A 14,030-nucleotide genomic window follows, 5' to 3' on the forward strand; every position below is an offset into this window, starting at 1 on the left:
TGACATAATGCTGGTACATAATAGTTAAGAGCACAAGGAACAATCAACTTGTCATGAACACGATTATTCTTATTGACAAAAGAATTACGCTTGTACCAAATTCTCCACATAATGGTCAAGATTTCCTCAAGCTTGTCACTAAGGACCAAATTGGAAAGACTCATAAGCAAGTCATAGAGATCGATACTACAACCATGAAGAAAACTCACCAAATTGAGGATTGCTTTTTTGGTATTCTAAAGCGACGATCAACCCCACAAAGCGGGCAAAGTAGTCTCATGAATTATTGTTCATTGTATACTTTTATATTATTTAAAATAGATAAGTTTTTGTCATTATTTATTTTCAAGCTAATGATTTTTTAGTACTAATTTGATATTTATATTTAAGGTCAGTTTGCCATGAATTTTAAAACTTAAAGTTGTTTTAATATTTTGTTTAAAATTTATTTTTTAACTTTTTTTTAGAGAGCCCTTAATTGATTTAGTGGCATATTTATAAAATTACAGTAAATGATATTTTCTTTAAAAAGTAGATCAATATATGTTTTTGTTAGTTACGTTTCTCTTAAAAGTCTTAAATGTAATTTTCCCTTTATGATAGTATTTTTTTAACCTTTTATCTATGAAAATGAAATATGATTTTTTTTTAAAATATAAAAATTTAATAAATAAAAAAGAAAACAAAAATTTTAACGTAAATGGAGATTAATTACTCAACCTCTCGTGATAATAGAAACAGAATAGTATATAGTTTTTTTTGGTACAAAAGTGAAACAGTATAAATTATTAAAGAAAAGTAAAAAAAAACTTTCTTTCTTTATTTATTATTTTATTTTTGTCATTGGATTTAGTTTTATTTATATTAAACATTAAAATCAAATGGAAAAATGAATATTTAAAGGGAATAAACAAACAAAAAGAAAAAATTGGGTCAGTAAGGCTAGCTTACTCAGTAACTCTACTCTTTCACACGTACTTCACTCACTCCCCTTATTCCAAAATTGAATCTTTGAAAAAAACCAGAACTCAGATTCATCAAACGAGGCTTAGAATCATCATCACCATCACCATCTTTTTCTCTTTTTGGGTGTAAATGAACTAAGGAAATTTATGGTTCAAGCAAAATGTCAATGGATTCTTTGCTTCTGGGCTCTTTTACCACTCCTTCTATATTAGCAAAAGGTTTGTTTTTCCCACTTCTGTCCATTTGTTGATGAACTACTTTATTTGGTTTTAGCCTCTATTTATTTATTTTGGACTCTATTTATTTATTTGGTATCACTGTTGTTTGATTGATTTTTGTTTTGTGGGTTTTGGGTTACTTAATTGTATCTCTACTCAAAAGTTGTTCTTTATATTTTTAATGTAAAAAACTTGAATTTGTTCATATGTTTTCGTCTAATACTTTTTTTGTCTATTATTCCACTGCATTTTTTTTATTTCACCCTTTCTTCTTATTTTGAGCGTTTGACTAGGTTGAGGGACACTAAGTTTGGTCTGTTTACTGCACAAATTTGGGCTTTTCAGTTTGTGATTTTAACATGTCTGTAGATATATAAGACCTGCTTTTTTGGTATGTTTAGTCTAATTGGAGAAGCTGCAACTAAATAAGGTTGACTTTTCAGGTAGGACTTATGATTCATGCCATGCCAACATTTTATATGATTGATTTTCGTAAATTTACTAGTATTTGGTTCTTGTTTTATATGATTATTGGGGCCATTTATTTTGACATAAAAATTTACCTCTCACTGCTGAGACATGGTTCAACATATTATTTTATATAATCAGGTCAAATAGAAGAGATTTTTTGTTTTCCTCATATAAAGGCGTTACTTTTTTTTTTGAAGCTTTCTTACCATTGCTTTTGATATATGTTTGCCTTTGATTTTGAAAGAAAAGTTCTGTTCATTGGGATAGTTTATTGGATTTAAATTAACAATTTCCAATGTACTGCTTGTATAGTCTATGGTGAGAATTTTTGTTTCTATTTTTTAGAAAACAGGTTCATATGTGGCAAATAATGTATCAAGGTTTAAAGCTTGGAATATCATAGAAAAGCATTGCTTTGTTGGGTTCCAACCCAGTTTATTGAAGCATTGCACAAAAAGTACTGAAACATCCATAATTTACCAGGGACCAAATAAAAGATTCCTCGTTAATGCCGCCGCTCAATCGACAACCTCTTGAATCGGAGTCAAAAAATGTTTTGAACTCTACTAAAGATCTATGCTTTGGATGTTTTCTATAGGTTTTCTCGGCCACCAGTAAGTTAAATTTAATGGGGCAGTCCCAGCTAGTTGTTCATTATATTAATCTAATTCATTTGAGTATCAATTTATTGATAAGAGTTTTGGCCTTGGATGGATGGTTGGGTCATGACCATTATATTGGGCCCTCTTCATCACTTTTATATTAGGAACTGCTTGTTCAATCAATGTGAGTTGATTTAGTATCATAATAAATGGATTTTCGATGTCTATTCCTCTTGCCTTGTTAACCAAGTTGAACTTTCGATGTCTCTTTCTACACATGCTATGCTATGCACGATCCAAACATTCTTATTTCTTGTGTCATTTACTGTATAAGTTTTCACAATGTCATTTACTGTATAAATATAAGCAAAAGATATGGAACATGTAGGATAAAAATAGAAGGGTAAGGAATAATGTTTATTTTGGTATCATGTAAACTATATTAGATATGTGGTAAGGTCAATGCACTTTCAAATTTCAATAGTTTTTCAACTATTGAAATATGGATTGCATGAAATTTATAATAGGAGGCTTTTCGTTCCCGATTTTCTCTCTTCCATGGCGAAGAAGAAGCGAGTGGTTCGAAAGTCTGCACCTCGATTGACTGAGCAAGGATCCACTAGTAGTCAGAATAATGAGAAGGAAGAAGCTGGTGGATTGCAATCTACGATTGGATTAAGTTTAGTTGCAGAAACTATAACAGATGGGGTAATTGTGCAGGAAGAAAAGATAACAGAAATGATTAATAATGGTGACTCTGTGATTCCTCCGACTCCGATTCGTGAACGGTGACTGAGTAAGGATTGGGCTCGGGCAGTGGAAGAAGAGATGGATGTGAGTGAAGATCAGGAGACTCTCCAGGAATCAGCTCAAAAGCATTGGAATTCTTTTATGAAGGAAAACAGGTTTGCTCGTGACCCCCATCTTACATATCAGGAACCTTTGATTAAGAATGGTGTTAAGATAGCCCAAGTCGATCCTGAGGAGGTGAAGTTCCAAGCTGCGAACTAGAGCACTGCTGTAATCTGTATGGTGCTAGGTGCGAACCCTCCAATGGCGGTGTTTGAGGGTTATATTAAACGTATTTGGGGCCATCTTGGGATTGCGTAGATAGCTCGTATGACCATGGGTTTAACAATGGTGAAATTTAATGATGAAGCGACTAGAGATCGGGTTTTAAAGAATGGTGTTCTTCAGCTTGATAGAAAGCCGGTTATAGTTAAACCGTGGTCCTCAGATCTAGATGCGGTTAAGTTAGTCTGATCTGTTCCATTATGGATTCGACTTCATGATCTAGGTCTTCAATACTGGGGGAACAAATGCCTTAGTGCATTGGTTAGTACTATTGGGAAACCTATAATGGTGGATCAGTATACAAGGGATCGCACTAGGATTCAATTTGCTCGGATTCTGGTTGAGATGGATATAACGGATGCACCACCGAGAATGATTCAATTTCTCAATGAAAAAGGCCAGTTGGTGGAGCAGGGGATAGATTATGAGTGGTTACCAGTGAAGTGTAAAACATGTATGGGTTCTGGCCATATTATGGCAGACTGTAGGAAAGGGGACGTTGAGAAGAGAATGAGGAATACAGAGAGGAATGCCCCTGTGACTAAACCAGAGGACCACTCTAAGATCCCTCCCATTCCGAGTCCTGGTTCTTCTAAGATACAGCCATCTGGTTCAAGAAAAAAAGATGATCAAGTGCTGAGTAAGAATGACTGGAAAACTCCTAGGAAAACTACTGGTGTAAGAATGAAGGAACACGTTATGGTTTCTACATCAGATCATGACCAAGAGGCTGGGCAGAGATCTGTGAATGTTTTCAGTATTTTGCAGGACAAGGAAGGTTATGAGGAAGAGGAGGTAGATTGTAGAGAAATTAAGGGTCCTGGTTTGTCTTCTACTTAATCATGGATTGTTGTAGTATAGGAAGTTGGAATGTTAGGGGGTTGAATAATAAAAGTAAGCAAGAGTTTGTGTTGGAATTTTGCAATGTGAATAAAATTGGAATTGGGGGTTTGTTAGAAATTAAGCTAAAAGGGAATAAAGTTCAGGAGTTGATGGACAAAAAATTTGCTAGTTGGGAGTTCTATAACAGTCCTATTGTTGAGGGCAGGTTGTTGATTATATGGAGAAAGAGCTTTGTTAGAGTTTTGGTTATTGCTGAATCTTCTCAGCATGTTCATTGTGTGGTTAAAATGGCTGGTCAAGTTCATGTTTTCTGCCTCACTTTTGTTTATGGATTTAATACTATAGAAGACAGGAAGACTCTATGGCAAAATCTGGTGCAACTCAATTTTCCTGTTTCACCATGGTTAATTCTTGGGGATTTTAACTCAGTCTTTTATGTTGATGATAGAAGTGGAGGGAATCCCATCACGCATACTGAAATGGTTGACTCTAATCTTTGGTTAGCTCAATCTAATGTGATAGCTCTCAAAAGCTTTGGTTCGATTTTTACTTGGACTAATAACCAAGTTGGCTCTAACCGAATCTACTCTAAGATTGATCATGTATTTGTCAATGAGGAGTGGCATGATTTCTTTCCTAACACAGCAGCTCGGTTTAGTTGGGAAGCTATTTCAGATCATTGTTCGTGTGTAGTATCAGCTTCAGCCACAAAGACAATTGGGATCAAACCTTTTCGGTATTACAATTTCTGGGCTGATCATCATGATTTCAAGACTATTGTAGAGCAGAGTTGGAAGAGGCCAATGACTTCTAGAGGGCTTAAAGGGATATACTTAAAACTAATGAGAGTTAAGTATTGCCTCAAGAAGTTTAATCATGAAGTGATTGGAGATATTGGGAAATGTTATCAGGATGCGAAATCTAGTTACAGTGAGGCTAAATTTCAAGCGCAAGCTCATCCTAGAGACAAGACTTACCAGGATCTAGAAACAATAGCAGCTGCTAAGTTTGATTTGCAAGAGAAAATGTACCACAAGTTTCTCAGCCAGAGAAGTAAAATTACCTGGCTGCAAAAAGGAGATTCGAATACATCATATTTTCATGCGTGTCTGAAGAAGAGAAAAATGGAAAATAGAATTACTTCTTTCATGACAGAACAAGGTTTGATTAGTGATAAGTTTTCTGAAGTTGTGGAGCATTATCTCAATCATTTCCGAAGCTATATGGGCATCAATAGTTCTGTTAGTTCAAGGTTGAATCTGAGCTGTATTGAGCAGGGATCTAAACTTTCTTTAGACCAGCAAGTTGATCTGCTGAAGCCGCTTTCTTTTTTGGAAATAAAGAAAGCGATGTTTAGCATTCCTGATACTAAATCACTAGGTCCCGATGGATTTGGATCAGGTTTTTTCAAGAGTATGTGGCCTGTTATTGGAGGAGAAGTCTGTGCTGCAGTTGCTAATTTTTTTGAGACTGGTTTTATGCCACCAGAATTTCACAATACCATGATCTCTCTTATTCCTAAACAAGAGAATCCGGCTGCAGCTATAGATTACAGGCCTATTGCCTGCTGTACATCGGTTTACAAATGCATCTCTAAGCTTCTTTGTTCTAGACTTGCAACAGTCCTTCCTAGTCTGGTTCATCAAAATCAAGGTGCATTTGTCCAAGGGAGATCAATTGCTCATAATGTGATGATTCTTCAAGACATCTTGAAGAATTATAGGAGGAAAAATACTTCTCCCCGCTGCACCATTAAGATTGATATCAGTAAGGCATATGATACAGTGGATTGGAATTTTGTTGAGGATTTGCTTAATACTTTAAACTTCCCTGCTAGATTTGTTCAGTTGGTGATGATTTGTATCAAGAGCACTTCTTACTCTCTTCTAATGAATGGCAGAATACAAGGTGGTTTTCAAGGTGCTAAGGGTCTTCGTCAAGGTGATCCCTTATCCCCTTTGATATTTGTTCTGATAATGGATTATCTAACGAGATGTTTTCTTCATTATGCTCTAGACTCTAAATTCAGATATCATCCTCTTTGCAAAAGTTTGAAGTTAATAAACTTATGCTTTGCGGATGATTTGATTCTTCTTAGTAAAGGTTCCAAACAGTCCATAAAAGTTCTTAAAGAAGTTCTTGATGGGTTCAGCAATACAACTGGGCTTTTTATCAATGTTAGTAAGTCTCAAATCTTTTTTGGAGGGGTTGATTCCAGGGAGAAAAGGGAGATCATAAGGGATATTGGCTTGGCTGAAGGTTGTTTCCCTTTAAAGTATTTAGGGGTTCCTTTAAGACCAACTAAATGGAAAGCTGAAGATTGTGAGATTATCATTAAAAAAATCAGATTGAGACTCAATACTTGGGGAAGTAGGCACTTGTCATTTGCAGGTAGAGTTCAATTAATTCATTCAGTGTTACTTGGTCTTCGTAATTATTGGATGAGCACTTTCATCCTTCCTCAAAGCGTTTCTAAAGAGGTTGAGAAACTTTGTAGAGGTTTCCTTTGGGGAATGAATGGGAACAGAAGCAGAATCCATGTGGCCTCTTGGGAGAAAGTGTGCCTTCCCAAACCGTATGGAGGTCTCGGGTTTAAAGAAGGGACCAAATGGAATCAAGTTATTCTAGCTAAATACATTTGGGCTATCACTGAGAAGAGAGATCTTCTGTGGGTTAAATGGGTGAATAATATCTATCTCAAGGGGGCTTCTATTTGGTCTTATGATCTAAAAGTGGACACTAGCTGGTATTGGCGTAAACTTTATAGATTGAGACTTAAGTTCCCTATTTCTGAGATATTGATGGCAGGTAGTTCGGGCAAGTTCAGTTCTGCTGTTTTATATAACAGTTTTCTTCCTCCTACACAAGTCAGCTATCACAAGGCCATTTGGAGTAGTCTCAATACACCTAAACATCGTTTTATGCTTTGGCAAGTGGTGAATTCTCATCTGTTAACCAAAGACAACATGGGTAAATTTCACATTGTCTTAGATTCTTTTCTTTGCCCTGTTTGTGGAGACCAACCTGAACCACATCATCACTTATTTTTTGACTGTTGCTTATCTCGAAGAGTTGTGGAGATCGTGTTTCAGTGGCTGGGTTTCAGGGGTTGGCCGTTGGATTTTGCTGGCTGGTTATCGTGGTTATCTCTGAAAGCAACTGGAATGGTGAGGCGTGTGAGCATAGCAATTTTGGCAGCAACTTGCTACAACATTTGGCTTAATAGGAACAGATGTGTTTTTGAAGGTTACTCTAAATCAGATTCTTTGATTGCTTTAGATGTAAAGACTACAGTGACTTACAGGTTGTTCATTGTAAAAAATAGCAAATTGTCTAGACAAGATAGAGACTTTATACATAGATTAAAATGTAATTAGTTCTTTTGTTATTGGTTCTGAGGAGCTTGCTGTTGCTACTCCTGTAGCGATTGTAGTGAGTTGAGGGTGTATGTTGCAGGTTGATTAATGAAGTTTTTCTTCTTGATCAAAAAAAAAAAAAAGAAATATGGATTGCTTTTCAGACCCATATCTTTATGAGACCAGATGCTTTCTCAGTTGTTGTTATAACATTATTTAAAGTATCAACTTCTTTTTCTCTATTTCTATTGGACTTATAAGTTGTTTGCTTTCCAAATCTGTTTATGCTTTTGGTTTGGGCACATGTAACTCTGTCGTAAATAAAATAGCTTATTTTTATTTGTTGGTGAATAATGTATAGGATATACCTGATATTGATGGAGATAGGATAGTAAACCTTGTTTTCTTTCCATACTAAATCGTATTGTGTAGGTGTTTTGGATATGCATTTTCACTACTTGAAATTGCTTATACATTTGCACTTTTAGAGGAAGCATTTGAGTTGTTAATTCTGTTGGAAATAATGCTCTTTATTCTTTTTGGGTTTATTGACATTTGCACTTATCTAACTTATGTGATGCAGTTGAATTGGCAGAAGTAGGAGCTTCTGTAACACAGGACCAAAGTTTTGGTGCTGTTGAAAATGGCTAGGCATCAAGTGATATTTATTCTCTCGTATCTGGAAATGTGACTAAAGTGAACGAGGAGCTTAGGACCTCGCCTGTTTTGGTGAGTACATATCTTAATCTGCTTTATTCGTTATACACTGCTGTGAGAATTACATGATGAGAATTGTGGTTGAGTAAATGAATTTATGTTTCTCCATTGTTCTTGTTTATGAAACTCGTAAAAATCTCATATGAAGTTAAGAACCAGTTTTTTTTTTTTATAATATAGTTTGACGTTGTCAATAAATTGAGCTAAATTACAATGGAACATTGAGTTATTTTATGAAATTAATTTTGTCTTTTTAATAATGATTTTATATAAGCCCTCAAGGTTATATGTCATGTCTAAAGTTTTAAGGTTGTTCGAGTAATATATACGATCCACTTGCCACATTGGTACTATTTAATCGTGTTGAAAAGTTTTTTAATTGTATGGCTCTGAGTAGTTTTAGACCTTGCAGGAGCATCAATAAATCAAATGGAAAAATAATGAGAAACAATTGGGTCACTAAGACTGTCTAAACAGAGAGAAGCCACTCTTACTTTATAACTCTACTCTTTCACACACACTTCACTCACTTCTCTTGTTCCTAAATTGAATCTTTGAAAAAACCCAGAACTCGGATTTATCAAATGAGGCTTAGAATCATCATCACCATCGCCATCTTTTTCTCTTTTTGGGTGTAAATGAACCGAGGAAGTTTTATGGTTCAAGCAAAATGCCAATGGATTCTTTGCTTCTGGGCTCCTTTACCACTCCTATATTAGCAAAATGTTTGTTTTTCCCACTTCTGTCCATTTGTTGATGCACTACTTTATTTGGTTTTAGCCTTTATTTATTTATTTATTTTGGACTCTTATATTTGTATCACTGTTCTTTGATTGATTTTTGTTTTGTGGGTTTTGGATTACTTAATTGTAACTCTACTCAAAAGTTGTTCTTTATATTTTTAATGTAAAAAACTTGCATTTGTTCATACGTTTTCATCTAAGACTTTTTTGTCTATTATTGCACTGCATTTTTTTTTTATTTCACCCTTTCTTCTTATTTTGAGCATTTGACTAGGTTGAGGAACACTAAGTTTGGTCTGTTTAATGCACAAATTTGGGCTTTTCAGTTTATGATTTTAACATTTCTGTAGATATATAGGACCTGCTTTTTTGGTATGTTTAGTCTAATGCTTGGTATATATATTCACATGTGAGAATAATTGGAGAAGGAGCAATCTAGATATTGTTGACTTTTCAGGTAGGATTTATGATTCATGCTATGCCAACATTTTATATGATTGTTTTTCATAAATTTACTTGTATCTGGTTATAGTTTTATATGATTATTAGAGCCCTTTACTAGTTTATCTTGTTTTTTTTATATATATATTTTAAGCATTAACTAGTTTCTAGTATAATAGAATGTCACATTTGTTTTTTCCTTTTTGTCTTTTTTTTCTTTCTTTTCTTGGAAGATCTTTAATTATCCAATCACTTAATTTTCTCCCTGTAAGTGCCTTACTTAGCCAAAATGAAGTAAAATTGGGTGAGTAGCTGCCCTGTTTACTGCTCACATATATTCTTAACTAGAGAAGTTGAAAAATGATTGATGTTGAAGTGTAACTTCTTTTCTGCTTTTGTGCTTGTGTTGCATCAACAGACTTTCCTGTTGGTTAAACACTTAGTTTGATAAGATTTTTGACATAAAACTTTACCTCTCACTGCTGAGACATGGGTTCACATATTATTTTATATAATCGGGTCAAATAGAATAGATTTTTTGTTTTCCTCATATAAAGGCATTACTTTTTTTTTTTTGGAGCTTTCTTACCATTGCATTTGATATATCTTTGTCTTTGATTTTGAAAGAAAAGGTCTGTTCATTGGGATAGTTTATTGGATTTAAATTAACAATTTCCAATGTAATGCTTGTATAGTCTACGGTGAGAATTTTTGTTTCTATTTTTGAGAAAACGGAACTCTACTAAAGATGCCTTGGATGTTTTCTATAGGTTTTCTAGACCACCAGTAAGTTTAAATTTAATGGGGCATACCCAGCTAGTTGTTCATTATATTAATCTAATTCATTTGAGCATCAATTTATTGATAATATTGTTTCTTATCAAGCTTTGGGAGGCTCGTTTGAAATTTGAAAGTGCATTAACCTTACCACATATCTAATATGGTTCAAATAAGAATAATGTTGTTTTTAAGAGTTTTGGCCTTGGATGGATGGTTGGGTCATGACCATTATTTTGGGCCCTCTTCATCACTTTTATATTAGGAACTGCTTATTCAATCAATGTGAGTTGATTTAGTCTTATATGAATTTTCATATACAATGCATAATAAATGGATTTTCTGAAATAATTGACTTAGTTTTATATTGTCATATAATGAGGAAAGGCTAAGAGGAAAAATTTACAGACTTTGTTTCTCACTTGATAGCTTTAACACCTTTCTCACTTGGAAGAGATTTGCTTTAGTTACAGCAATGTGCATCCTTGTTGTTTTATCTATTCTACACATGTCTTGTTAACCAAGTTGAACTTTCCATGTCTCTTTCTACACATGCTATGCTATGCACGATCCAAACATTCCTATTTCTTGTGTCATTTACTATATAAGTCTTCACAATGTCATTTACTGTATAAATATAAGCAAAAGATAAATGATATGGAACATGTAGGATAAAAATAGAAGGGTAAGGAATAATGTTTATTTTGGTATTATGTAAACTATATTAGATATGTGGTAAGGTCAATGTACTTTCAAATTTCAATGGGTTTTCAACTACTGAAATATGGATTGCTTTTCAGACCCATGTCTTTATGAGACCAGCTGCTTTCTCAAGGCCTATCATCTTTGCAACTCCATTTATGAGCTTCTTCTCAGTTCTTGTTATAACATTATTTAAAGTATCAACTTCTTTTTCTCTATTTCTATTGAACTTTTAAGTTGTTTGCTTTCCAAATCTGTTTATGCTTTTGGTTGGGCACATGTAACTGTCATAAATAAAATAGCTTATTTTTATTTGTTGGTGAATAATGTATAGGATATACCTGATATATACGACATCCTATCATTTACCGTGCGCTTAAAATGGAAACCTTGTTTTCTTTCCATACTAAATCATATTGTGTAGGTGTTTTGGATATGCATTTTCACTACTTGAAATTGCTTATACATTTGCACTTTTAGAGGAAGCATCATCCGACTTCCTGTGGAGAAAAGTTGTTACAGTAATATTTGAGTTGCTAATTCTATAGGAAATGATGCTCTTTTATTCTTATTGGGTTTATTGTGTAGGTGTTTGTTGTTTTTTCTGCTTGCTACAATGTTAAGGGCTCAATAGTGAGAGGCTGTATGAATGTTGAGTTTTATATGTAGTATGTTTCCTTGCTTAGGTATTGGGACACAGAATTTTGGCTTCAATACTTTGGACTAATGCCAAGTCAGTTGATTTGAGCAGCAAAGCTGCCATAACATCTTTTTACATGTTCATATGGTAGGTAAGTAACTATGGTGCCAAACTTACTTTGTTTAACACTTATTCTTGGGCATCTCGAATTGCATTGATTCAAAATTCAAATCCCTTGTTCCCATTTTCTCAATCCCTTTTATGTTCCATCATTGAATGATATTTCTTTTTATTTATTTTTACATGTGCATTGATTGTCATTTTAAATGAGTTAGCTGCTCTTAAGTGGTGGGATATAGAGGAGACAAAAAATGGGATAAGACATATGAATCCATTGATTCAAGCATTTGACCACTTACAAAAGTGAAAAATACTTAATGTTTCAATGTTATTTTAACTACGAATAATGCTAAAGATCTCGATCTTTAATAACAATTGATGCAACAGATAAGTTTGTCATACATTCATTCGATGAATCATGAATGCTATAAATCCACCAATTCTAATGTTGCAACTAATATGCCACATCAATTGACATTAAAATGTTAAAGAGTTAAAACATGAAAAGATATCTCATGAAATTTTTATAGGACTTTTAGAAATCTGAATTGTAATCTATTTGTCATAGAAATAGGAACTGTAGGACTCTTTATTGTTAAGAGATTGACATGATGTGTAGTGTTTTTCAGTTAGTTTTAGGAAACTTTACTTTTTGTTATAACAGACATTAAAATTGACTTAATGATGTGAGAAAGTGAAATTAGCACAATAATCTCGTTTTTATATTGAATGACGTGTAGGGTTGCTTAATCGATCTTGAAAATTATTTTGTAATGGCAAAAAAGAAAAAACATTTGGTGAAAATGGACTTTTAAAACTTCAACTTGCCAAAATAACATGCTATTACAAAATAATCTTTAGTGTTGTTGAGAAAATTACTTTGCAAATAATATATCAACATAAGCCTTTAACCATCCTTAAGAAAACCAGTTTGCAAATAGTTTTCTTGAAAATTATTTTACAAATAAATTTTCTCATTAATTAATGTTATTTTACTCTATCTCTTAGTTGTTTTTGTGATTATAAATTGTCATTTATCTTTTCAATTTCATCAAGGGGTATTATATTAACACCCCAAAATTTGATTAAGACACCCTATTTTTATTAAAAATTAATATAAAATATATCTTTTTTTATTAACTTATGCTTATTTTTTTTAAAAAATAAATTCTTATTTTGCATATTCTAAAAATACATATAAATAAAATATAATTTAAATATTTAGACATAAAAAATCAAAACAAAAAAATATATGAATTAATGTAAAAGTTGTAAAAAAATATTGAACATTATTTTCTAAAATATTATGAAAATAAGAAAATAAAGTGGATTAAATTAACACAAAAAAATAAAAAATTAAAGAATATAAAAAAATTAAGAAAATAATTTATTTTAATTTATTTTTAATATATGGGGTGCCTGTATAGATTATTAGCAATGAGAGTGTAAATATCATTGGCCTTTCATGTTTTGGAGACAATTTCTATGAAATAGCAATGATACCCTTAAAGGTTGAATACTAGTCATTGTCATTGGTTGTATTGATTTTAGGATATTTTTTTAATCTAACATGCTTTATTTGGTTGTTTGTTGTGAGTAAACTTTAATTTTATTTTTGTCACAAAAATATTAATTCGATAAATGAATTTACACTTATATAAACTCTTCCTCAATCCATGTTGAAATGGGTTTATATATCCTAATTTATTATAACTTTTAAATGATAGTTTCAATATTATATAATTAAAAATATAATTTTTTTTTATAATGAATGAATAAATTATTAGTCACTTGTATTTAAAAATTATTTCTTGGTGGAAATTAATTGGTTGATCGATAAAATGATGTATAAAGAAATCTTGTTTAGTGATAAGTGTTTCATATATTAACAAATTGCATTATATCATGCATTCAATAAAAAGAGATCTATGGTCTGCCATTGTATTTATAATTTTGTTAAAGTAGAAATAAAAACTTTTATTGAGAATACTAATAATAGTTCAATGTACAATGTGAGATAATCATAAGATTTATTCGACCCAAATCTTCTATGGTCTTATTATGTTTGTTTTGTTTTTGTTTTTTTTTTTATACTTTTCAAAAAACACAATCATTTACTTAATTTGTTTTTTGTATATAGAATAGATATGCTCTCTAAGTATTATGATTAACATGAACGCAAACCAAACATTTGTATTATTATTTGGATGAATTAATCAAGTAATTAATATGGTATTTTTTTCCTTATCCTAGTTTCTTACCAGAAATTAAAAAGAAAAATTCTCTATCTTATTGTAATGCACATCATCTCTTTATTTTTAGTTTTATTTTTCATTCAAGTAAAGTATTGTTATTGAAAA

This window comes from Humulus lupulus, chromosome 6 (genome assembly GCF_963169125.1).
Source record: "Humulus lupulus chromosome 6, drHumLupu1.1, whole genome shotgun sequence".
In the NCBI taxonomy this organism is placed as follows: domain Eukaryota; kingdom Viridiplantae; phylum Streptophyta; class Magnoliopsida; order Rosales; family Cannabaceae; genus Humulus; species Humulus lupulus.